This window comes from Schistocerca cancellata, chromosome 7, assembly GCF_023864275.1.
Source record: "Schistocerca cancellata isolate TAMUIC-IGC-003103 chromosome 7, iqSchCanc2.1, whole genome shotgun sequence".
Lineage (NCBI taxonomy): Eukaryota > Metazoa > Arthropoda > Insecta > Orthoptera > Acrididae > Schistocerca > Schistocerca cancellata.
In genome coordinates this window covers 71,070,271-71,095,440 of record NC_064632.1, presented here as the reverse complement: position 1 = coordinate 71,095,440, position 25,170 = coordinate 71,070,271, and the positions used below count along the sequence as shown (strand labels likewise).

The 25,170-nt window shown below is 42.4% G+C and overlaps 1 long non-coding RNA gene across 1 annotated transcript in view; it reads right to left on the bottom strand.

Annotated features, from left to right (window-relative positions):
- Positions 1-208: 208 nt before the first annotated feature.
- LOC126091872 (uncharacterized) overlaps positions 209-25,170 on the bottom strand; it is a 39,130-nt gene continuing 14,168 nt past the window's right edge. Inside the window, exons 2-3 of the long non-coding RNA XR_007521274.1 lie at positions 14,866-15,056; positions 209-315 (exon numbers count right to left, since the gene is read on the bottom strand). This is a non-coding gene — a long non-coding RNA (uncharacterized LOC126091872). The remainder of the gene's footprint in view (positions 316-14,865; positions 15,057-25,170) is intronic.

The window sequence follows — 25,170 nt, the reverse complement described above, 5'->3', positions numbered from 1 at the left end:
AATCACAGACGTGATCCAAAGCTACTGCACTGCTGGAAGCGTTCCAACAATGAAGGGAAAGGTGGGAGTCTTCCGGTATGGATTACTCTGAAGGGAAAAACACAAAAATAAAAGGTTTTAATAGTTCCGCTGCTGCGCTCCCTTACCTCTTGGCGACGGAATCCTCCTTTGGCAAGACGTCCTCATCTTCCACAGGCTTGGCGGTCTCCGCTGCCACAGGGCGCTCGCCGGACATTTCCACGTCCGTGCGAGACGTCTCTTGCTGCACGGCGGGGCTGCATTTGTCGTCGGCAGAGACCGGATCCGAACTGGCATCTGTGAAACAATACTATGTGATGGCAATTGTATTTCACTCGGAAGACGATAAAAATAACTTTCCAGGTAAGTGTGGTCCTACGTGAATAAATCAGAACATTTTACTAGGCATATTACACTTCTGACGGTACACGTACTAAGGTGCTTTGCATCAGAACGTGGCTGCTTTGAAACTTCCAGACAGATTAAAACTGTATAGCGCACTGGTATGTGAACCGGGATGTATGCCCAGGATGCATGCTGAAGTTTGCGAAGGAGGAGGAGATGGTTGGCAGAATTGAAGTTGGGTAGTGTCTGAGTACCTTAGCAGGTAAGAGAATTTCGCAGCTATAATTGTTCAAGGTTCGATTCCTCGTCCAACAATTTTAACCTCTCAAAGTTCAAATGGCTCTGAGCACTATGGGACTCAACTGCTGTGGTCATAAGTCCCCTAGAACTTAGAACTACTTAAACCTAACTAACCTAAGGACATCACACACATCCATGCCCGAGGCAGGATTCGAACCTGCGACCGTAGCGGTCGTGCGGTTCCAGACTGTAGTGAAAGTTTTACCTCTCATTTTAGCTGTAGCTGTTTATCAGTATCGTGAGAAACCACAGAGAGCTGAAAGTATGTAGTTAATGTTGCCAGCAACTGCACAAGATTTTTCAGTACGCTCTCCATAACCAGTCTATTTCAGAGGATCCTCAGGCGCGGAATTGTTATCTTATCGGGTCGGGTCGAGCTATTTTATGCAGCTACTGAAGAAAACTTAGCTAAAGCACGAAAAGTAATGCACCTGCATCACAGTTCACACCATTCACAAGGTGAAGTTTCTTGGTTCCTGAGTACCATGCTCTCGGTCGGAGAAGTGTCTGATACATAAAGAAAATGATCAAAATCCTAAACCGTTGAGGGGAGGGGGACCTATTGCTACATTCTGTCAATATGTTAACACTGGGTAATAAATTCGGTTTTCGGTAGATACCTCTTCCAGCTGGTAATGTAAGTATCGTCAATGGTCTGTAATGAAATATATTTACAATCTGGCTTACTTTCTGCATCTAAGAAAAGTTCATTACAAAAGACGTTAATGTTACTTACGATATATTATATCTGATTTTCGCTCACATCAGGACACATTGTCTACTTGCACTTTTTTTGGCAATGTTGTTGGTTTTTACAACTCTTTGGTCCATAGTTAGAATACTGCCTGTATGTGTTCCAACCTTCTCTATTTACGCTTGTTTTTTTGCATTCTTGTTTCATACCAGGTATTTCGCGGTACACTTGAATAAGTTTTTGGAAATGGTCACTGGCCCACCTCGTTTATTATACTTGGAGCAACTAAAACTTGCTGCCACCTAAAGGCACTCATTCATCAGTAGCGAATTTCGAATATCACATACATTTCTCTGGTTCCCATGTTAAACTTGCTTCTTTTGGTAAACCAAAGCACCGAGTGGTTCTAGGCGCTTCAGTCTGGAGCCGCGCGAGCGTCACGGTCGCATGTTCGAATCCTGCCTCGGCCATGGATGTGTGTGATGTCCTTAGGCTGGTTAGGTTTAAGCAGTTCTAAGTTCCAGGGGACTGATGACCTCAGATGTTAAGTCCCATAGTGCTCAGAGCCATTTGAACCATTTGAAACAAAAGCACAGTTTACACAATGTCACGCCGCTAACATCCTAACATGCAGTTGCGATAGTATACTAAGCCAATGATTTACTAAACGAGTAACAGATCAGATTAAAAAATAAATATAAAAGTGTGACATCTTCACTTATCTTGTTGCAAAGCCACACTAATTCACATTTCACCAGCTGTCGACGTCTGTTAAAAACATCATTTTATTGAAAAAGTCTGCAGTTACTCGCATATTGCGCTAGATAAGAAACTTCTGCTTATTTACCATACAGCAAAATACTATCTCCTTTGCGTGCTACCATTTCCCAAATTCTCTTTCGGTATCTCAAACCGTCAGTGAGTTATGAGGGGTGTTATGACTACTTCATTCTAGCTTTATCGCTAGCGCTTGCGGTCGCAAATTTTCATTGAAAACTTTTAGAATTTCAGGCAGTGTGATACTTACATGTAATATAACACAACAACTATGATCATTACCGAAATGATAGGCGCTTTATCGTGAAGCTGACATATAAAGCTATAACTGACTTAAAAACCAATTGTTACTACCGAATAGTTTCTTTAAAATCGCGTGAGAAAGAGTGCACGAGGCCCATCGCTAAAATCCGCTCGTGTGCGACCAACTCTGAGTGCAGTTCGTCTGTTCTCCAAAATCCTCATCTGAAATCTCACAACATACCGACATCGACGGTGATTATGTTATGGAGGGTACGTTAGCACGAAAATATTTTTAAGTGCCTTGTATCTTCACGTTTCGCGTAATCCTCTTTCTTCTTGGCGGTGGATCCCTGTGCTGGGTTAAAATGTTACCTACTAAGACCAGCAAGGAATGCTGGTGTATGTACTCGACAGATTATAAGTGATGTGTTATTGATGTAAATGATGTAGACACGTTGAAATATTTCATCCAGACTTCGTCGTTGTGCTCGCGTTGCTTTCTTTTCGCTGGAACAACAAAAACTTTCTATTGTCCAGCAAATTTCTATTATGTTCATTGTCTCTGTAGTACTCAAGCTGAGCAGTGTGGGCGCGAAAGCAAAATTTGTTTGAAATCCAAATTATCGCCCTTGCTGTCTAATCGTCTCCAGGCTCGAAGTAAGCAAATCGTGCATTTTCCTAGGGCCTCCCACTTTATGCCGATGACAGCATACAATATAGAAACATATTCTTCAGAGCAACAGCCTTGGCGGAGCTGCATGTGGTCTTAAGATTACTTGTCCCTCCAAATGAAGGACGCTTCCATCGCCACACAATGACGAGCCTAAAGCTGCAGAAACGGTCAAAATTTCGAAGGGAGAAGTCCTTGGAGCACGTTCCCGGGAACCAAGATTCACTGTCTTATGTAAGCAGTAATACGTCGCCAGAGAGGAAAAAGTCACTGCCATTATGTGGTCGTGGGAAAACGCGATTATTCTCCCGCACAGCGCGGCGACATCTTTCAAGTCTCGTGGGTAATCTGCGCAAAAGATTACTGCAGGTCACAAACTTCAACCTCCCACAGTTTGAGTTTTCCACGCATTTCAAAGTTTAATATGTTATCTATCATTGTTCCAGAGCAATCTTCTGCCCGGAATTCAGCTGCGGAGTTAGCTAGTTCGTCAGTGTTAGTGGTACACACGGAAGAGTTGCGATCCTGTCACCAGTGGCTGTGTTTGCAAAGTGCTGCGCTCTGTCGGCGCAGCGGAATACCACACAGGAGAACTTGGGCGCTCTTGCCACTTGCTGTCGACAGGGGGAACCACTGTACAACTGAACGTAAAAAAAAAAAATTATTTTCGCATCTCCAAGGCCACAAGGAGTTTAATTGTTCCATCATCGACGTACCGGCATTGGTTCTTGAATTAAGAAAGAAAGGGTTTTTCTCAGATCCAGCAGTTGTAGAAAATATTAACTTTCTCATTTCGTTTAACAATACTCGCTGTAAAAATTTGAAGTCTGATTCACCGCTCGGTTACTCAGACATCATTTTAACAAATATCTGCCTGCGACGACGATAGTTTCAAGAAAAAAATTAAACAAAGGTCCATCTTCAAAGCCTATCGCAATTTTCAGGTGCTGTCCGTTGATTATGCGGTTACAGATTCCCTCCATCAATGTATCTCTTTGGAAGTTCCCTTGCCTCCTATCGCGGTCCGCTGTTATCTGAGAGTAAAAAAGGAAAGTTCAAGATCGCGGAAAAAAAATGAAAGCCGACAAATACTGCATTAAAACACACAGCGGCGTTCAAAGGACGCAGTATCATTCGGAGAGTAACTTCACTTATATTAAGTACCGGCGAGCCACGCTGCACTAAAGAGTTTTTGGTTGTTTGAGAGATATCAAATCCATACCTGTATGGCCTAACATTCGAAACGGGCATTTCGTTGATTCTGGAAACTTAAAATTGCTAATAGTCGTTGGTCGTCCATCTATAAACTTCGGATTTAACATCGGCAGGTGTCAAGTGCCGTTCTGGAGGTATCAACTCAGCATTTTATTTCTCCTTCTCTCGCTTGGAGGTTACTTTAGCATCACAGCTGTTACAGTCCAGTAACCAGCCTGAGATTTTCCTCTCTATTGTCTAAATTTTGAACAGCGCGTTATTGTGAGAATTGGACAGTCTAAAGCATATTTCGTTAGCGCTATGCCTCGCAATCAGAAATCTTCAAATCAGATTTCGATACATAACGATCGGGAGAAATAAGTGTGTCAACGTATACTTTCAAGAAATATTAGTGATGAGTGTAAGATACATCCAAGTTTATCGGTATATATAGCTTATCTTTTAATTTTTAAATTAAAATTCCTTATTTCTTTTGGTAATTCCAGGGAGATGAGAAGACGCGAGGGACCACAGGCATCTTGGGACTGATACGTGATGCAAGAGACGGCGCGATAAGGAGCTGCGGGCAGATGGTATTGCTCAGCCATATAATTCTGACCGCTTCCTGGCTGTGGTAAGACAGACGCTTCCACATCCGCCTGTAGCGCATCTTCACTGTACCACAGATCTCTGCGGGGCTCCATTCCACAAGCCTCTATCCTGTTTTCCTTTCTAAAAAAAAACAACACGTATCTGTGACCCTCAAATGACACAAACGAAGAAAAGCCAAGAAAGTTGAAATCTAAGGTGCTTCCTGAATAAATTGCAAGCCTTGTTTCGCAGGAAAGTAATGCACGGTGCTTCATATAATAGGAACAAACGCATGCTTCATTATATCCATGGAACGCCACAAAACTGACCAAAATACTCAACACACACGTGTACGGGCTGAACATCCAATAACCGAAGTAGAAATGCAGGAGGAAATACAAAACCTCGATTTAGAGGGTACGAGAGAAACACCTGTAACTACTGCAATTGCATGCGTAATTACCGCACTTTAAAGGAGGTAATAAAAAAACCAACCAAACAAATCTAAAAATTTTCCCATGAGGTTCATTCTCGCTGTGTTACCAATCACTTTTAAAAATTGCTTCGTTCAAGAGGGAGGGTCATTTATTTTATTGCTGATATGATCCTCTTTCGTGAGGACGTACGTTGTCCTGCAGACATAATTTGAGACTTCCCCTGCTGTGGGAAAGGCCTTCGAGAACGTGTTTCATATTCTTGTCTCCCTTTATTTTGATTACCTTTTTAAAAAAAACTACAGGAGACATTTCTACATTTTCCACATTGGAAAACTGAAACTGGTATCGTAATATGGATTGTTTTTAATATTTAAATTGAGGTTATCCATAAGATAATGTAATCATAACCACTGAAGTACAACACCGAAAGGAAAGAATTTTATTTCTGCCCCGTGCTGTAAATCTCATCGTTGCTTGTAGTTAGTTCTGAAAGCAGATTATGAACTGATTTATTTACTCCAAAACAATTCAACGTGCGAGAACGAATGGTGTTGACTCACACAGGAGAAACAAAGGCTCTCGATATGTCCAATTGCAGCATTTGATAAATAAGGCTAACAAAACAGAGTCTTGTTAGGAAAGATGTACATTTTGAACGGATTCTGTCGCTAAGCTGAACTATCAGATTAACAGGGTGTTCAGTGGCAACTGTGACGATTTGGGTGTTAACCTTATAAATCCTTCGAAGCTAGTAGCTCCACACAGTACTGGCAGTTCATATTCCACCTTGCCACTGTCCGTGGCTTTTGGGCATTGTTGTGTCGAAAAAAAGCAGATTCTCCCATTGCGTAACTGCAAGCACGCCCCGCTATTATCCGTGAGATGTGGTTGCTTATGCAGCGAAACAATTACTGTCTAACCCTTCGTAAACACCAGATTTTCTCTGTAAAATTCCACTGCCCGAAATTCAGATCAATCTAGTCTTAGAGCACTAGTAACCTATGTTTATGGATTATGTGTCTAGAATACAAGAACGGCAAACAGTTATTACCAATGGAAGCTGTTACTCCATCAGATTCTCGAACGATGCAAGGCTACCACGTAAATAACCACAACTTTACTTTTCACGGTATATAGAAATGACGTAGCGGTAGTTACATGAGGCTTTCCGCGGATCATGCTTTCGTATACAGAGAAGCACTAGAGAACTGTAGCCAAATGCAGGAAGACACGCAAAGACCAATTATTGTACGATTACACGATTTCAGAAGTATCACCGAAAACAATCACATCCATAACATATCTAGGAGTATGCGTACGGGGAAATTTAAAGTGGAATGATCACATAAAAGTAATCGGAGGTAAGACAAGGCTAGAGAGAGTCATTAGAAGAATCCTCAGGAAATATAGTCCACGCATAAAGGAGGTAGATTACAAAATTCTCGTTCGACCGATATTTGAATACTGCTGGTCAGTCTGGGATCCGGACCAGATTGGATTTGATAGAGGAAATAAAGCAGAGCCAACATGTTTCATTACACGTTCATTTAGTAAGCGCGAAAACGTGACGACGGATATCTTTCATTTATTACTTATTCGCATGGCTCACATGCAATTTAAAATTACAGGTATATTACATTAGTAATAATATGTATGTAACAGGATTATGAAAATACAAACCTACGTATAAAACTAACTAAATGTCAATATATAGGTTCCTAATCCATATAAGAGCCGTATCATCAGCTTTCATGAGGTCGCTCCAACTCCCCTGGTAGCAATGCAAGGAGCATTCATCTCTAAAGTCCTTGACTGTCTGTCTCAGAGCCCCACAGTCGCACCGGCCGAAGTGGCCGAGCGGTTCTAGGCGCTACAGTCTGGAACCACGCGACCGCTACAGTCGCAGGTTCGAATCCTGCCTCGGGCATGGATGTGTGTGATGCCCTTATGGTAGTTAGGTTTAAGTAGTTCCAAGTTCTAGGGGACTGATGACCCTATTTTAATTCCCGTAGTGCTCAGAGCCATTTGAACCCATGTCGTTCCACACTATTTTTGAATAATATTGTTACGGGTTTTTATCTTGGCAGCAGTATTTTCAATATATTTTCTATATGAATGTGAAAGCAAGGGGAAACTACAGCCGTAATTTTTCCCGAGGACATGCAGCTCTACTGTATGATTAAATGATGATGGCGTCCTCTTGGGTAAAATATTCCGGAGGTAAAATAGTCCCCCATTCGGATCTCCGGGCGGGGACTACTCAAGAGGACGTCGTTATCAGGAGAAAGAAAACTGGCGTTCTACGGATCGGAGCGTGGAATGTCAGATCACTTAATCGGGCAGGTAGGTTAGAAAATTTAAAAAGGGAGATGGATAGGTTAAAGTTAGATATAGTGGGAATTAGTGAAGTTCGGTGGCAGGAGGAACAAGACCTTTGGTCAGGTGATTACAGGGTTATAAATACAAAATCAAATAGGGGTAATGCAGGAGTAGGTTTAATAATGAATAAAAAAATAGGAGTGCGGGTTAGCTACTACAAACAGCATAGTGAACGCATTATTGTGGCCAAGATAGACACAAAGCCCATGCCTACTACAGTAGTACAAGTTTATATGCCAACTACCTCTGCAGATGATGAAGAAATGGATGAAATGTATGACGAGATAAAAGAAATTATTCAGGTAGTGAAGGGAGACGAAAATTTAATAGTCATGGGTGACTGGAATTCGTCAGTAGGAAAAGGGAGAGAAGGAAACATAGTAGGCGAATATGGATTGGGGGGAAGGAATGAAAGAGGAAGCCGCCTTGTAGAATTTTGCACAGAGCATAACTTAATCATAGCTAACACTTGGTTCAAGAATCATGAAAGGAGGCTGTATACATGGAAGAAGCCTGGAGATACTGACAGGTTTCAGATAGATTATATAATGGTAAGACAGAGATTTAGGAACCAGGTATTAAATTGTAAGACATTTCCTGGGGCAGATGTAGATTCTGACCACAATCTATTGGTTATGAACTGCAGATTGAAACTGAAGAAACTGCAAAAAGGTGGGAATTTAAAGAGATGGGACCTGGATAAACTGAAAGAACCAGAGGTTGTAGAGAGTTTCAGGGAGAGCATTAGGGAACAATTGACAGGAATGGGGGAAAGAAATACAGTAGAAGAAGAATGGGTAGCTCTGAGGGATGAAGTGGTGAAGGCAGCAGACGATCAAGTAGGTAAAAAGACACGGGCTAATAGAAATCCTTGGGTAACAGAAGAAATATTGAATTTAATTGATGAAAGGAGAAAATATAAAAATGCAGTAAATGAAGCAGGCAAAAAGGAATATAAACGTCTCAAAAATGAAATCGACAGGAAGTGCAAAATGGCTAAGCAGGGATGGCTAGAGGACAAATGTAAGGATGTAGAGGCTTATCTCACTAGGGGTAAGATAGATACTGCCTACAGGAAAATTAAAGAGACCTTTGGAGAGAAGAGAACCACTTGTATGAATATCAAGAGCTCAGATGGCAACCCAGTTCTAAGCAAAGAAGGGAAAGCAGAAAGGTGGAAGGAGTATATAGAGGGTTTATACAAGGGCGATGCACTTGAGGACAATATTATGGAAATGGAAGAGGATGTAGATGAAGATGAAATGGGAGATAAGATACTGCGTGAAGAGTTCGACAGTGCACTGAAAGACCTGAGTCAAAACAAGGCCCCGGGAGTAGACAACATTCCATTAGAACTACTGATGGTCTCAGGAGAGCCAGTCATGACAAAACTCTACCATCTGGTGAGCACGATGTATGAGACAGGCGAAATACCCTCAGACTTTAAGAAGAATATAATAATTCCAATCCCAAAGAAAGCAGGTGTTGACAGATGTGAAAGTTACCGAACTATCAGTTTAATAAGTCACAGCTGCAAAATACTAACGCGAATTCTTTACAGACGAATCGAAAAACTGGTAGAAGCCGACCTCGGGGAAGATCAGTTTGGATTCCGTAGAAATGTTGGAACACGTGAGGCAATACTGACCTTACGACTTATCTTGGAAGAAAGATTAAGAAAAGGCAAACCTACGTTTCTAGCATTTGTAGACTTAGAGAAAGCTTTTGACAATGTTGACTGGAATACTCTCTTTCAAATTCTGAAGGTGGCAGGGGTAAAATACAGGGAGCGAAAGACTATTTACAATTTGTACAGAAACCAGATGGCAGTTATAAGAGTCGAGGGGCATGAAAGGGAAGCAGTGGTTGGGAAAGGAGTGAGACAGGGTTGTAGCCTCTCCCCGATGTTATTCAATCTGTATATTGAGCAAGCAGTAAAGGAAACAAAAGAAAAATTCGGAGTAGGTATTAAAATTCATGGAGAAGAAGTAAAAACTTTGAGGTTCGCCGATGACATTGTAATTCTGTCAGAGACAGCAAAGGACTTGGAAGAGCAGTTGATCGGAATGGACAGTATATTGAAAGGAGGATATAAGATGAACATCAACAAAAGCAAAACGAGGATAATGGAATGTAGTCAAATTAAGTCGGGTGATGCTGAAGGAATTAGATTAGGAAATGAGACACTTAAAGTAGTAAAGGAGTTTTGCTATTTAGGGAGTAAAATAACCGATGATGGTCGAAGTAGAGAGGATATAAAATGTAGACTGGCAATGGCAAGGAAAGCGTTTCTCAAGAAGAGAAATTTGTTAACATCGAATATAGATTTAAGTGTCAGGAAGTCGTTTCTGAAAGTATTTGTATGGAGTGTAGCCATGTATGGAAGTGAGACATGGACGATAACTAGTTTGGACAAGAAGAGAATAGAAGCTTTCGAAATGTGGTGCTACAGAAGAATGCTGAAGATAAGGTGGGTAGATCACGTAACTAATGAGGAGGTATTGAATAGGATTGGGGAGAAGAGAAGTTTGTGGCACAACTTGACTAGAAGAAGGGATCGGTTGGTAGGACATGTTCTGAGGCATCGAGGGATCACAAATTTAGCATTGGAGGGCAGCGTGGAGGGTAAAAATCGTAGAGGGAGACCAAGAGATCAATACACTAAGCAGATTCAGAAGGATGTAGGTTGCAGTAGGTACTGGGAGATGAAGAAGCTTGCACAGGATAGAGTAGCATGGAGAGCTGCATCAAACCAGTCTCAGGACTGAAGACCACAACAACAACAACAACAATGAATGTGTGCGGTCAAGGGTGACACCAAGGTACTTAGCGCACTTTTTATGACAAAGAGAGTTTCCACTAAGTTTCACTATGAGCTCCCCGGTAGCTTGTCTGTCTGTCAGATGGAATGTACATACTTCAGTTTTACTTTACTGGGTTTAAGTCGCCACTTCCTAAAATAGGCGCCCATAACGGCTAGCTCTGTGAGAACTGTCTCTGCTTGTCTACGATCCTTGGTTCTATGAGCAAGAGCGATACAGTCCGCCTAGCAGATGCTCTCCGCCAACTCAAGTGCCACACGTTTCAAGAGAAGCGTTCTGCACCACGGCATGCTTTACTGTTGAAATTCCGAGCGCGTACGTTCCTGGAAGAGCCAACCAATATATTGCTTCCTCACACATATCTTTCGCGAAACGAGCACGGAGGCGAGATTAAAGAGATTCGAGCTTCCACGGAGGCTTACCATTCCGGAATGGAACAGGAAAAGCCGCAAGTGAGAGTGGTATACAAATTACCCTGCGCCACAAACCGTAAGGTGGTTTGGTGTAGATGTATATAAATTAAAAAAAATAATGGAACATGCTGACCCTTTCTGGCAACGCCCGCTGTATTAAAACTGAATAGCGCAGTTTGTTCCTTAAATTCAACTTAACTGTAATAGGTACAGATGTACTACCTAAAGCGACGAATGGAAAGTCAAGCCGGACTGGGACTCTTGACTGGGTTTACAGTTAAATTCCTTTATCTACGCACCGAAATCTCGAGATTCCCGTCCAGGTTTAGAATTAAGACCTCGAGAAGTCCTAGACCATCTTGTAATTTTTGTCACAAGCACATCTTCTTCGTCATCAGATATGAATAGCGTAGACAATATGAACTCCCCACGTCCTAACAAAACAAGTAAAAATCCTACTGCACTTCTCTGGCACATGAAACTCCTAAGAGTTCCGAAAACGCACGAGAGAATGTAGAAGAATTACTCTTCCTTCAGTATCACTGCCACAAAACACCAGATGAGTACCACACTTGCCATCGAAACTACGGATGAGTTCCATGTCTACATCAACATACTCAGGGCATTTCTAGAGGAATGAACAATATTTATGGATACGACAGGTACGATCATTCGAAGCATAAAAGTCCAGTAAATATGGACGCTAAAACGCTTACCTTAAGAGCTATGAGCACTTGTCCAGTAGAGGATCTGCGTTTCACCGTAACGAAGAAGAACAAGTACTCATAGGTCTTATGGTATGCACTTTAGAATCATTTTTTCTTATTTTAATCCATACTATAACCACTCAAAATATGGAAAGCAAAGAGCTAGCAGTAGAAGAAATTTGACTCACAGTATCGAAGATGTAGTGTTCACAGCTCCTAAGACATACCACCGTATGTTCAATGTGTAACTGCCGGAAGGTTCACTGTTGTATGTCTGTTATTTATTGTTCAGTGCTCTATTGGGTAGAGCTGCGCGGAGTGGCCGTGCGGTTTGAGGCGCCATGTCACGGACTGCGCGACCCCTCCCGCCGGAGGTTCGAGTCCTCCCTCGGGCATGTGTGTGTGTGTGTGTGTGTGTGTGTGTTGTTCTTGGCATAAGTTAAAGTTGCTTTAAGTAGCGTGTAAGTCTAGCGACCGATGACCTCGGCAGTTTGGCCCCTTTGGAACTCACACGCATTTGAACTTCTTTTATTGGGTGGAACGTTGTGTTGCACAGCTTCCGAATTTCGAGATGGCAGAGTTAGACGAGCAACGCGTCTACATTAAATTTTGCGTGAAACCTACGAAAACCTTTACAGAGATACGCCAAATGATGCAGGAAGTCCACGGTGACGAGTGCTTAACCCGCACTCTGTGTAACGAATGGTTCACAGAGTGTAAAAATGGCCAGACCGGAGTTAAAGATGACCCTCGTTCAGGACGTCTACCGACAACGCTCATGTCAGGAACTTCAACGGAATTGTGCGTGCCAATCGAAGATTGACTGTTCGAGAGATTGCAGTTGGATCATGTCATGAAGTCCTGACACAGCATCTTGGAATGCATCGTATTTTCGCCAAGTTCGCCCCACGGTTCATGAGTCAAAACCAGAAACACCCCCGCCTCGCAATCTGTGAAGAGCTTTTGGATCGCGCAAATGAAAACGAGATGTTTCTTAAGAGAACCATAATTGGTGATGAGACGTGGGTCTACGGTTATGATGCTGAGACCAAGATTCAGTCTTCACAGTGCGACGGGAAAGGTTCTCCAAAGCCAAAACAAGCTCGTCGTGTCAGGTCAAACGCCAAAGCCATATTGACAGTTTTCTTTTGACTTTGAAGGATTAGTTCATCATGAATTCGTGCCACAAGGACAAATTGTTAACGAGGGTACTATTGGGACACGTTGCGGCGCCTCATTGAGAAAATGTGAGAAGGAAATGGTCTGAAAAGTGGCGAGACAATTCATGGCTCTTGCATCACGATAACGCATCCACACATTCATCCCTGTCGGTGCGTGACTGTTGCACAAAAAACGAAATCACTGTGCTGCCTCATCCTCCGTATCATCCAGACCTGGCCCCTGTGGACTTTTTTAATTCCAAAGTTGGAAACCCCGTTGCAAGGAGAAAAATTTGCAACGATAGGCGAGATATAAGAAAATTTGCAGGCTGCGCTTCGCGGGGTCCAGTAAGAGGCGTACCAAGGCTGCTTTCCGAAGTTTAAACGGCGTTGGAAGCGATGTATCAATTGTGGAGAAGAGTATTTCGAAGGAGACCATGCACAATAAGTAAAAGGTAAGAGTAGAAAATTTTTGTGTACGAAGTTCCGGAATTTTCTGAACAAATCTCGTATATACACAAGATCTGTTCAAAAAATGCCGAACTATGTTACAGAATTGTGAAGTCTTCCTCCAACACCGGTTCTCGAAAGTTATCCAAAGGTATATCCCCAGTACAGTATCACCCTTCTTAGAAAGATTCCCATTTAAGATAGCCAAGTATCTCGGTTAAACTTTTATATGGTCTATACCGATGTGTCACAATATTAGGAGCAAGTTCAAATTCGTTAGATTTCTTCTAGTAAGGTAAGGACTCCAACCGCTGGAACAGCAGCCTAGAAGTGGCCACGCTAACGTCTTTTATGCTATTTCCTCAGCTGCATCGGAATTTCCTAGAAACCTTCCAGGAAATATAACTATTTGGAAATGGCACACATCAAATCACCCATATCGGTCAGTGAAGAAAACCAAAAGTCCCCCACAAGATACTCAAAGTCTTCGGTCCCAAGACTGGTTTCCAATAGTAACTGCGCAACGTCTGCATACCAACTTAAAAAAAAAAAAATTGGTTCAAATGGCTCTGAGCACTATGGGACTTAACATCTGAGGTCATCAGTCCCCTAGACTTAGAACTACTACCTAAGGAGATCACACACATCCATGCCCGAGGTAGGATTCGAACCTGCGACCGTAGCAGCGGCGCGGTTCCAGACTGAAGCGCCTAGAACAGATCGGCCACTACGGCCGGCTTTACCAACTTCCACTTATACTTTTGACTACCCTCGTAAACATGTAAATTTAAGTGGCCTACATTTTCTACCGATTGTCACCACACCGTTTGGTAAACACACAAACACGAGATTCACTACATCGTACAATGCAGCGAAGAATTCTCGCAGTACTGAGACGCAGAGTCGCGGGCCCTAATGCTCTTCCCCTCTGGGTACGACACTCACGGGTTATTCCAGCACTACTGATCTCTCCCGCTTGCACAACTGCGTCGGCTGGACCTCCCCTATAATCGTTAGCTTCTGCCCAACGGCGGACTTCCACGCGTCATCTCTCACCCGCGATAACCAAAACTCCAAAGTATCTCAGAGTCATCGTTTCCTTGTAGCCATTCGGTTTGCCGGAAGAAGGAAGATAGGTTCTACGTCCCGTCCACGACAACGTCATTAAAAACAGAGTGTAAACTCAGATTGGAGGAAGGTGAGAAACGAAATCGATCATGTCATTTTCAAATTAACCTTCCCAACATTTGTCGAAATGTAATTAGGGAAAACAAGGAAAATCTAAATCTAGATGACCTGAGGGAGATGAACCATTGCTTACTTTAGTCCGAGTCCACTGCGTTAGCCACTGTGTCACCTCGCTCAGCCCATTCGGCTGATGTGATTTCCACGTCGGGGCGCACCCAGGAAGGGCATGAATAACCGAATGGAAATGTCTAGATCTAGGAAATAATACTTTTACAAACGCGCATGTCCAGCAATAATACTTTACCATCGAACTAAATAATTTCTCCTAGGAGGAAATGAAAAAAAAACTCAAAACTCAAGTAGTGTAGAAAACGCACTCTTAAAGCTTTCCCCTGAGCCTGCACTTTACATAACCTGGACTACCTGCCCTTGTTTTACTATCTGCCGATAAACAACTGGAAACCGTCGTGGACTTACCTTGGGTAACACCCACTGTTGTGGCCGGAGCAGGTGACGTTGCAGTGTGTTGCTGCATTGTTGCCATATCTTGCATAGCTGTAGCAGCTCTAGGCTAGACTCGACGATGGACGGATTGTCTAGAGTTCCCAGCAGTGTGGGCGAACATCAACCACGCCCGCCAGTCGTCTCTCCCTCAGCATGGCGCACACCTGCAACACACAGTTCCACATGGTGTTAAACAATTTCAAAATCAAATTGAGCCTTCTTGCGTCCATCCTCCAAAATACAAATCTTGGTAACAAAATATTTCAAGTGAGATGGCAATGATAGTCATATAACCCTGTCAGTCCAAAAATATTCGAGAGTGGATTAATTAAAAAAAAAAAAAAGAAAAACAGAAAAGTTTTAATTACGTGGCACAAAACGTTCATACAACCATGTGAAACTGTCTGGAAAGTCCTTCTTTGGAATGTTCAACTCGTGCGTCAGTCCTTCTTTGGAACGTTCTTCAACTCGTGCGTCACAATGTCTTGAATGCCGGTTGTCGCCAAAGGGTTGACCCTTCACAGTTTCTGCACTTTTCGTTTTGTGGCAGATTCGTAATGACAACACTGAGACTCGTCATCTGTGATTCTGTGATGACTTAAAAAAAAAATTGTCCGCGTTTTGCATTTCAATCGAGTCGTCGTCGTCGTTGTTTAGGAGAAAGGTGTGTGGGACAAACTTTGCACACACTTTTCTCTTTTTCCAAACATTCTGGAGACTGTCTTAAGCAATTGATTTAGAGATGCAGCTCTGTTGCGATGTGTGACTACGTTGACAAAAAAAAATGGCTCTGAGCACTATGGGACTCAACATCTGAGGTCATCAGCCCCCTAGAACTTAGAACTACTTAAACCTAACTAACCTAAGGACATCACACACATTCATGCCCGAGGCAGGATTCGAACCTGCGACCGTAGCGGTCGCGCGGTTCCAGACTGAAGCGCCTAGAACCGCTCGGCCACACCGGCCGGCTACGTTGGCAAACCACATTCGCATGTCCAGTGCTCAACACTGTTAGTTCAACCTGCCACTGTAGTTACTACGCTGACACCGGGTATATGCCACGAATAAAACCAGTCTCGAAACTTTTTGGACGTTATTATTATATAAGTGTTAAAAGTGTGTATTGTTTCGAGAGGAGATAGTACTCATCGAAATAAGAAAAATGCACTCTTTCTGAAAGTATGAACACTTGTTCATAACGCTGGCCACGGTGGCCGTGCGGTTCTAGGCGCTCCAGTCCGGAGCCGCGCTGCTGCTACGGTCGCAGGTTCGAATCCTGCCTCGGGCATGGATGTGTGTGATGTCCTTAGGTTAGGTAGGTTTAAGTAGTTCTAAGTTCTAGGGGACTGATGACCACAGCAGTTGAGTCCCATAGTGCTCAGAGCCATTTGAACCATTTGAACTTGTTCATAAGAGGGACTGAGAGTTGTTTGGGATATGTACGAAGTCGTTGCCTTTACGCTCGGTCAACAAGGTGTTTTTGGTGTCTTTCAGCAACAGAATATTCTAAGTACCCGTCAGTTAGAACATAGGTGGTCATTAAACTCTTTCTTATGTAAAATGTTCAAATAACCTCATGGTTACGTCTTGTTACGTTTTAGTTGCTGGATTCACCGCCAGTGTTTTGTGTTCCATTTGACCGTAGGTTATGTTGACAAGTAATTCACTGCTTTGCCTTCCTTACGCTTAGCATCAAATGTTTATAAGATCATTACAGACTCTTCGTGTTCGTATTGTGGAAGGCTGTGTAATCAGACGCAATACTCCAGAGATACGACAGTGATTCGCTGTTCAATGCGATGGCGGTATCAATACTAGCGGTGGGAATTTTGAAAACTGCATTTAAGGAAGCCTCATGTGGCATCTTGGTGCGTTCTGTTGCTCTCTGTTTCCCATAATAAATGTACTGTGAAAAGATGCGGAAAATGAATTTTGACAAGGAAATAAAGTTTCTGGACCTGTGCCGAGGCACCGTATTCCTTCTGTACTAGTCGTCGTTGCATCCTGTATATACGCCAATCACAGGTACATCGTGTATACAATCCCGCTTGGTCGCCCGATAAAGTACGCCAATTTGACTACTACGAGTAACGCCTACAAAACCACCTTTTCAGAGGACGTTGGCTATGAAACCAAGGTGTTTCTCTGAATTGCAGAATGTTCTCGATCTATGGAGCACAGATACTGTTGAAAACAACAAATGCATCTCGTACTTACAAATCAGTTGAGATGGGTTCTACTTTACTTTAGATACCGTAGTTAACGAACTGAACAGGGCGGGACAATTATTTTGAAGCGCCGAAAGATGATTTGCAAAAGCAAGCGGTGGATACCTGGAAGTTTACACCAAGCGAAGTTGGTGAACATAACTTGGACGTCCGCTAGTAAAGCAGTTCTGGGAAGAAATGAATGCTTAAACACGGAGACCAATTTCCAGCCTGTAAACTCTACGCTTATCTAGTCTAATGAGAGACCGTACCTGCTGTGAGTTACGCCGCCGCAAAGTGATAAGGAGAGACGTCCGAGGAGAACAAAGGAAAACAGTTTCGACAGGATTTCCAAAGTACTTCGTCCATTTTCTTCGTCATACACAGACACGGCACCACGCTTGGGATTGCGTAATGATAACTTTGGCAACACAGGGAAACAACGAAAGCAAATTGAACAGCTTACTGCACTAGCAGGTCCTACTTCTCTGATCAGATATAAGATCTCGACATTACTTTTACAAAGAGAGGACTTACGAAACGGCCTAAGAATTGTTTTTCGTACCATGTGAATGGCATTAACATGGTGATCCCAGTATGACCCAATGAATATGACGTTCGTAACACTGACTGCGGAATGCAATATAAGTAATTACAAAAGGCAATAATGACTCACTTGAAAGTGGTGAAAGAGCCGAAATTGCAGTAGTGTATCCAGAAGGAAATAAAATAAATGGTGAAGGCGGCAATAGCATTTAGACTGTTGTAGGATATTTGTGGTAAGAGCTTCTGGGACCAAACTGCTGAGGTGATCGGTTCACATAGCTCTGAGCACTATGGGCCTTAACATCTTAGGTCATCAGTCCCCTAGAACTTAGAACTACTTAAACCTAACTAACCTAAGGACATCACACACAACCATGCCCGAGGCAGGATTCGAACCTGCGACCGTAGCAGTCTCGCGGTTCCGGACTGCAGCGTCTAGAACCGCACGGCCACCGAGGCCGGTGAGGTGATCGGTCATCGGTCCCTAGGCTTACACACTACTTAATCTAACTGAAATTAACTAACGCTACGGACAACACACACACACACACCCATGCCCGAGGGAGGACTCGAACCTCCGACGGGGAGAGCCGCGCGAACCGTGGCAAGGCGCCTCAGACCGCACGGCTAGACAGTCCTGCATGACTGTAACTTAAGAAGAACAAAAACATCTGTTATTTCGTTAACTAAAAATGAATTTGACGATCAGATTTTTTAAAATAATATATAGACCGTGTGTAGGAAGCGCACAGTGGTCTGGCGTCTTCGTAAGACACTGTACGTTCAACAGGAATAACGGCACTGCGATACAGTTACATACGCGCGGAACTGACTGCCCTATAAAATCTTTGATGTGTGGATGCTTAAGCCTTAAATACTCCACAGACAGTGGTCACAGTAGGTAGACCACTGCACCAACTCGACAGGTACAGGCGAGCAAATTAACAGTCGTCTCATTTCGACAGTGGTCGCGAACTATAGCGAAGACAGTGCAGGCGCAAGGCTCGCTGCAGCGGAAGGAAGGAGCGGTCTGCACAATAAAACTACTGCTGCCGTCCCCTGTCATGTCCAGCGAAAATCACTCTAGATTAACTACTGGCAAGGACGGAATGATGCTATTAACTAGAATTTTCAGTACCGTTTACCGTTCCTGTTTGTTCACAAATGCATCTTGGTTATTAAGAAGGAGCCAAACGCCAAAAAACTTTAAGAGATGAGCCTTATAGTTCAAGTATTGACAGGAGTCACTACCAGCAAGAGAAAAGGAGATTTAGGGAATCGGTCCCATTCGTAGCATCTCTGCCCCACAGAGCATCTCCCCGCTGTTAAGTCTACATGAACGTATGATCAAACTGCATCAGCAGAGTATAATACACAGCAATCATAATCGAAATGCTGTTTATGGGAAATAGGAAACCCTGCCTGAAATGCGACTACCTCTCTCAAGAAATTCAGCCCAAGTCAAAGGCTTCATCTCCTCCCACACAGGTTCAGCTGAAGCCTGGCTTGAGTGTGACGTGCAACCGCACACTGCGTCAGAACGGACAGGAAGACACTGCGACTCGGATCCGGAGTTATTTCCTTTTTCCCGAAACTGAATCATCCACACTGCGCTACGAAATGACACTGCAAATGTTGCCTTCGCTGCTGAAGGCTGGACCGGACAACATTCATTGTCTTCCTACTTGATGTTTTCTGTGCCCTCACATAAGATTAGGGTAATGCTGTGGTGGTTACTTACTGCGATAGAAACTTGTGGCGGAAGGCAACCCCGCCACCCACCCCACCCTAACCCACCCCGCAGCAGTAAGTTAATCGTTAACATGAAAGCTAAGAATTATCTTAAAAAAGAGATTAGTGTTCGGAACTGCATCAAAACAGTCTTCAGACTGGAGATCACCACAACATCCTGTTCTATCTGCTTATGCAGTGAAGGAAAAATTCACTGCGTGCTTCCACAGTGGCTATATGCATATGCAGAGATATTGTGGAAGCAGGAGATCTGTTACATACATACGCTACTTTGTTCCAGTGTTTCGCGATATAATTTTGCATTTGAATGTAAATAAGTTATACACAACTGCAACCAGTCACTTTTTTCCAATAATAATGCTTTATTACATGAACCGGTTTTCGAACCCTTTCAGGTTCATCTTCAGATGATTTCGGGAGGACCCGGGAAGTTTCATCATTATTGGTAGTAGCATAATGCTGGGTGCTGGTTCTAGGGCAGAAAGATGGGTCACACTTTAATGTATCGCCATGACTATAGTTTATCTGTCCATATGGATGTAAATTTAGTTTTTACTTACTGCGACAGTATAGGCGGCTTTTTTCGTATCTGTCTGCCTCCACGATTTTTACCCTCCACGCTGCCCTCCAATATTAAATTGGTGATCCCTCGATGTCTCATAACATGTCCTACCAACCGATCCCTTCTTCTAGTCAAGTTGTGCCACAAGTTCCTCTTCTCCCCAATTCTATTCAACACCTCCTCAATAGTTATGTGATCTACCCATCTAATCTTCAGCATTCTTCTGTAGCACCACATTTCGAAAGCTTCTATTCTCTTCTTGTCTAATCCTGACATTTAAATCTATACTTGATGTTAACAAATTTTGCTTCTTCAGAAACGCTTTCCTTGCCATTGCCAGTCTACACTTTATATCCTCTCTACTTCGACAATCATAAGTTATTTTGCTCCCCAAATAGCAAAATTCCTTTACTACTTTAAGTGTCTCATTTCCTGATCTAATTCCCTCAGCATCACCCGACATAATTCGACTGCATTCCATTATCCTCGTTTTGCTTTTGTTGATGTTCATCTTATATCCTCCCTTCAAGACACTGTCCATTCAGTTCAAATGCTCTTCCAAGTCCTTTCCTGTCTCTGACAGAATTACAATGTCATCGGCTAACCGTAAAGTTTTTATTTCTTCTCCATGGATTTTAATACCTACTCCGAATTTTTCTTTTGTTTCCTTTACTGCTTGCTCAATATACAGATTGAATAACATCGGGGAGAGGCTACAACCCTGTCTCACTCCCTTCCCAACCACTGCTTCCCTTTCATGTCCCTCGACTCTTATAACTGCCATCTGGTTTCTGTACAAATTGTAAATAGCCTTTCGCTCTCGGTATTTTACCCCTGACACCTTCAGAATTTGAAAGAGTATTCCAATCAACATTCGCGTTAGTATTTTGCAGCTGTGACTTATTAAACTGATAGTTCGGTAATTTTCACATCTGTCAACACCTGCTTTCTTTGGGATTGGAATTATTATATTCTTCTTGAAGTTCATAATATTTATAATAAAACACCACAAAATGGTTAATGTGCTCCCTGATACATTAACGCGACATGTAAATTTACAAACAGTGACAAAAACTATGGTAAACCATAAAAGTGAATATTTCGTAAGCGCTTCACAGCTTGTTTTATGTAAGACAGTAAAATAAGTTAATGAACCTTTACAGATGGTAAATAATGTGCTGAACCGTATATGGTTGAAAGAAAAGTAAATGTTTATGTGAAATGTAGATATCAATTTTCTTTCTCCGCTTACTTCTCACATATCAAACAGACAACCGTGTTACGTCACAGTGACGTCATTCACAAGTTAAGGACTCTTCAAATTGTTACAATAGAGAGGTGCTAATGACATCGAATGCGGTGAAAAGTAAATATCTCAACATCTATCCCAACAGCCTCTCAGCATAAAGCACCCTATTACGTACAGCACTAACGCCTTATTACATTGTTAAGAGGTGTTCACAAATCCTATAGAATGTAAGCCTTTAATCCCGATCAACGAATCTTTTGTATTTTACATTTATACAACGGGTCGGTATGTCTTTCACTGTCATTACGTCACATTTCATCTGACAAATCTTTTATAAAAGCACTCAAACTTTTATTAAAGATGTCGTAAAAGTACATCACTGCACCCTCAAAGATTTTGTAAAATGTGTTTTAGGAAAAAATATTTTATAATTTCTTTTAAGAGACAATAAACGCCCAAAAGCGGTCCCGATAAAAGTCTTGTTTAAGTATTTTTGTTAGACTCTTTGTCGAATTTTGCGTTCAGCCCCAGGAAAATTTCAATATAAAATATCTAACATATTTGTAAAATACAGAACTTTAACGGTATTACTTAATTCACAAAAGGATTAAAGTACGTTAAAAATTACATTTTGAGCTGGCATACTCATTACAACCTGTGGTGCAAGTAAAACACATACTGGCTAGTGAAACATTGAAGATAATAAATACCATGCAAGAGAAAAGCGTTGCTGACAATTCTTTACGTGAGGGAAACGATATTCTCATTAGGAAATCACATATCTGGATATTATTTGCAACCAGCATCGGAAGTTGGTGCTTTAGTTGAGTAAGAGAAACGAAAAACTGATGACATCCCTCATATCTCGTGCGCGCAGACAGCACGTCGTTAACTCCTCCAAAAGAAACGACGTCACAACAGCAGTAAGGGGCGACTTTCAAATTCATACGTTAGAGATAGAAAGTTATTGCATATTCTGATCTCGACTGCTTCGTTGATGACAGAATCGCATTAAGTCTAAGTATGGGACAAACACGGTGTCTAACCTCAAGTATAATGATATACATATTTATTTGTTGCACCAAGTTTAGCAAATCTTGATTTTTGTCAAATCCTACCAGGGACAAAGGACCTGACGCGGCCAGAAAACCGGAAAAAATTTATCCATAACGTTAGCAGTTGTGCCACAAAGTAATACAATCTTCATTGCATTGTTGCGGTAAAGTGAACCCTAGTACCTCACGAACAGGCCAAGACATCTAAATAGCGTTTAGGCAAGGCAAGGCATAGTACGTCACAAAAAAGGCGCAGAGAGAGGGGCGTTAAACTGTTGTGTACGTCTCGCTTTTTAGATACCGGAGTTGCAGAAACAGCTGGTCTCGTTTTATTGAGGTATTCAGCTTTCACAGCATTCGAGATCTCTTGTGAAGGACTACAACAATGTTTCACATGAAAATGCTGGACATGGCGTAAATGGAAAAATAATCCGGAGAGGGCTCTAAGATAAGGATATTAGCGTGTATAGGTCGAGACGAAGTCATTGTAAACGGATCACACGCTCCGATTGGGAAAGCAAATCCTCCATGTCCTCTTCAGGAACACTATCCTAAACGATGCAGTGAAACCAGACGAACTTGGAGAAAAAAAACTGGTTGGATCGGGATTTGAACCGGCGTCCTCCTGAATGTGGGTCCAGTGCCTTAATGCAGAGTGCTGATGCCGATGAAAAAATCGAACAACGGGAGAACTACGATGCGGCATCGAATTTCTGCCTCAATAAAACTTTATTTCCCTATTTTTGCAAAATTGCGGATCATGGTTTTGGATTCAGGCTCGCCCTTCCGGCATCATTCAGTTCGAAATACTGAATCCTATGCATTCGTATCAGATATTTATAAACATGATTGCTCTTGCTGCCTATTTGTACTAGTCTTTTCCTGAGCTAACTAGTACCGTTAAATAAGGAAACTGTTATATTTTAAAAGAACGGAAGAATCACAACCGGATGTACCTTCTGTTTCTTTCATAAAGGCAGATATTGTTGAAGAGATAACGACGCAGAAACTGGTAATAAGTTGATTATTTCAGCTGAAATAAAATTATCAACATTACAGGTTTTATTTTCTAGGGGACACTATCTAATCTTTGAGAGTTGGCTCAAATGGTTCAAATGGCTCTGAGCACTATGGGACTCAACATCTTAGGTCATAAGTCCCCTAGAACTTAGAACTACTTAAACCTAACTAACCTAAGGACATCACACACACCCATGCCCGAGGCAGGATTCGAACCTGCGACCGTAGGAGTCCCGCGGTTCCGGACTGCAGCGCCAGAACCGCTAGACCACCGCGGCCGGCCTTTGAGAGTTGGTTACAACCAAGTCGTCGCAAAGATTCCACAGCGAGTACGCCAGCCTCTACTGGAACAGGACACGGCGGAGTAGCGTGTATGTGACTCATTTGCGTTGTATCAGACTCGCAAAGATTTGAAGATGCTCCTAGAGGTTGAAACTGCCGATGTTCATCAGACTTACCCAGCTCCTGTGACTGAAATAATAATTTTATATACTTCTTTATGGTATGTCCATTCGATTGATGTTTCCATCAGGAAAAAAAGATTAACGGAAAAATCACACACTGGTTGCACTGCTGCCATTTTTCATGAATACTTCCATCGTATGTAGCAGGCTGTACAGAAATTATATAAAGAAATTGATGCGAGTCCTGTTTTGACAACCACGCTCCCTTGCGTCATGCTGGACATGCCAAGTGTACCCGATGGGGATCCTTCTCCATTAGTTACCCAGCAATGAAAATCACATCCACACTTCGTTCAGGTTCGTCAATTTCTGCAAGAGCTGTCAGAGTGCGCTTTAAGATGCTTACATTCGCGGAAGCATTGCTTACATAATTGTTTTGGATTCATGCTCTCCCTTTCGATGTCATTCTCTTTGAAATATTGCACCCTATGCACTCGTGTCTTGTTTTTGTAAGCATGATTGTGCTTGCTGCTTGTACATATAACAACATTTTAAGAAATTGGAAAACATTTCCAAATTTTTTACAAATGCACAACCTGTTTTTTTTTTTTTTAAGTTTTGGGATACGCAATTGGAGCCCTGAATGGTTCATACGAATAGCCTTCCTATCCTCAAAACACCACTTGACTTCTGCATATTAAATAATTTGTCTCTGAGCTTATTAAGACATGTCTAAACCGTAAAATCAAAAATTGTGGCGTCAGCTCGCGAGGCGGGCATCCACGAATGCCATAGCGGTACTGGTACAAATTTGCAACCTAACTCTCCAAAAAACGACTAAGACAGCTGAGCATGTCAGTTTTTAGCGGAGGGACTTAAAAGTTTCCAGTAACTTCGACAGGCAGGTCACTACTGGAAGCGTTTGCTTCCTCAAATGGTGTTAGTACAGCAGAACTACAACTATATATTACATTCTGCATCTACATCTAGATGACTACTCTTGCAGTTCCACTTAAGTGCCTGGCGGAGGGTTCTTCGAACCACCTTCAGACTACTTTTCTACCGTTCCAATCTGTAAGAATGTGTAGGCAAAGTGAACACTTAAATATTCTTGTGCGAACTCTGATTCATCTTATTTTATTACGACGATAACTTCTCTTTATGTAAGTTAGTGACAGTAAAATATTTTCAAATTAAGAAGAGAAAGTTAGTGATTGAAGTTTCGTGAAAAGTTCTCGCCGCAACGAAAAACCCCATTACTTTAATGATTACTACCGCATCTTGCTTATCATACCCGTGTCTTTCCCCTATTTCGCGATAATAAAAAGCGAGCTGCCCATCTTTGGACATTTTAGACGTCCTTCGTCAATCCTGTCTCGTGAGGGTCCCATACCCCATAGCAGCACTCTAGAAAAGGACGAACAAGCGCTGTGTGGACACTCTTTAGTCGGCCTGTTGCATCTTCTGTGAGTTCTACAAA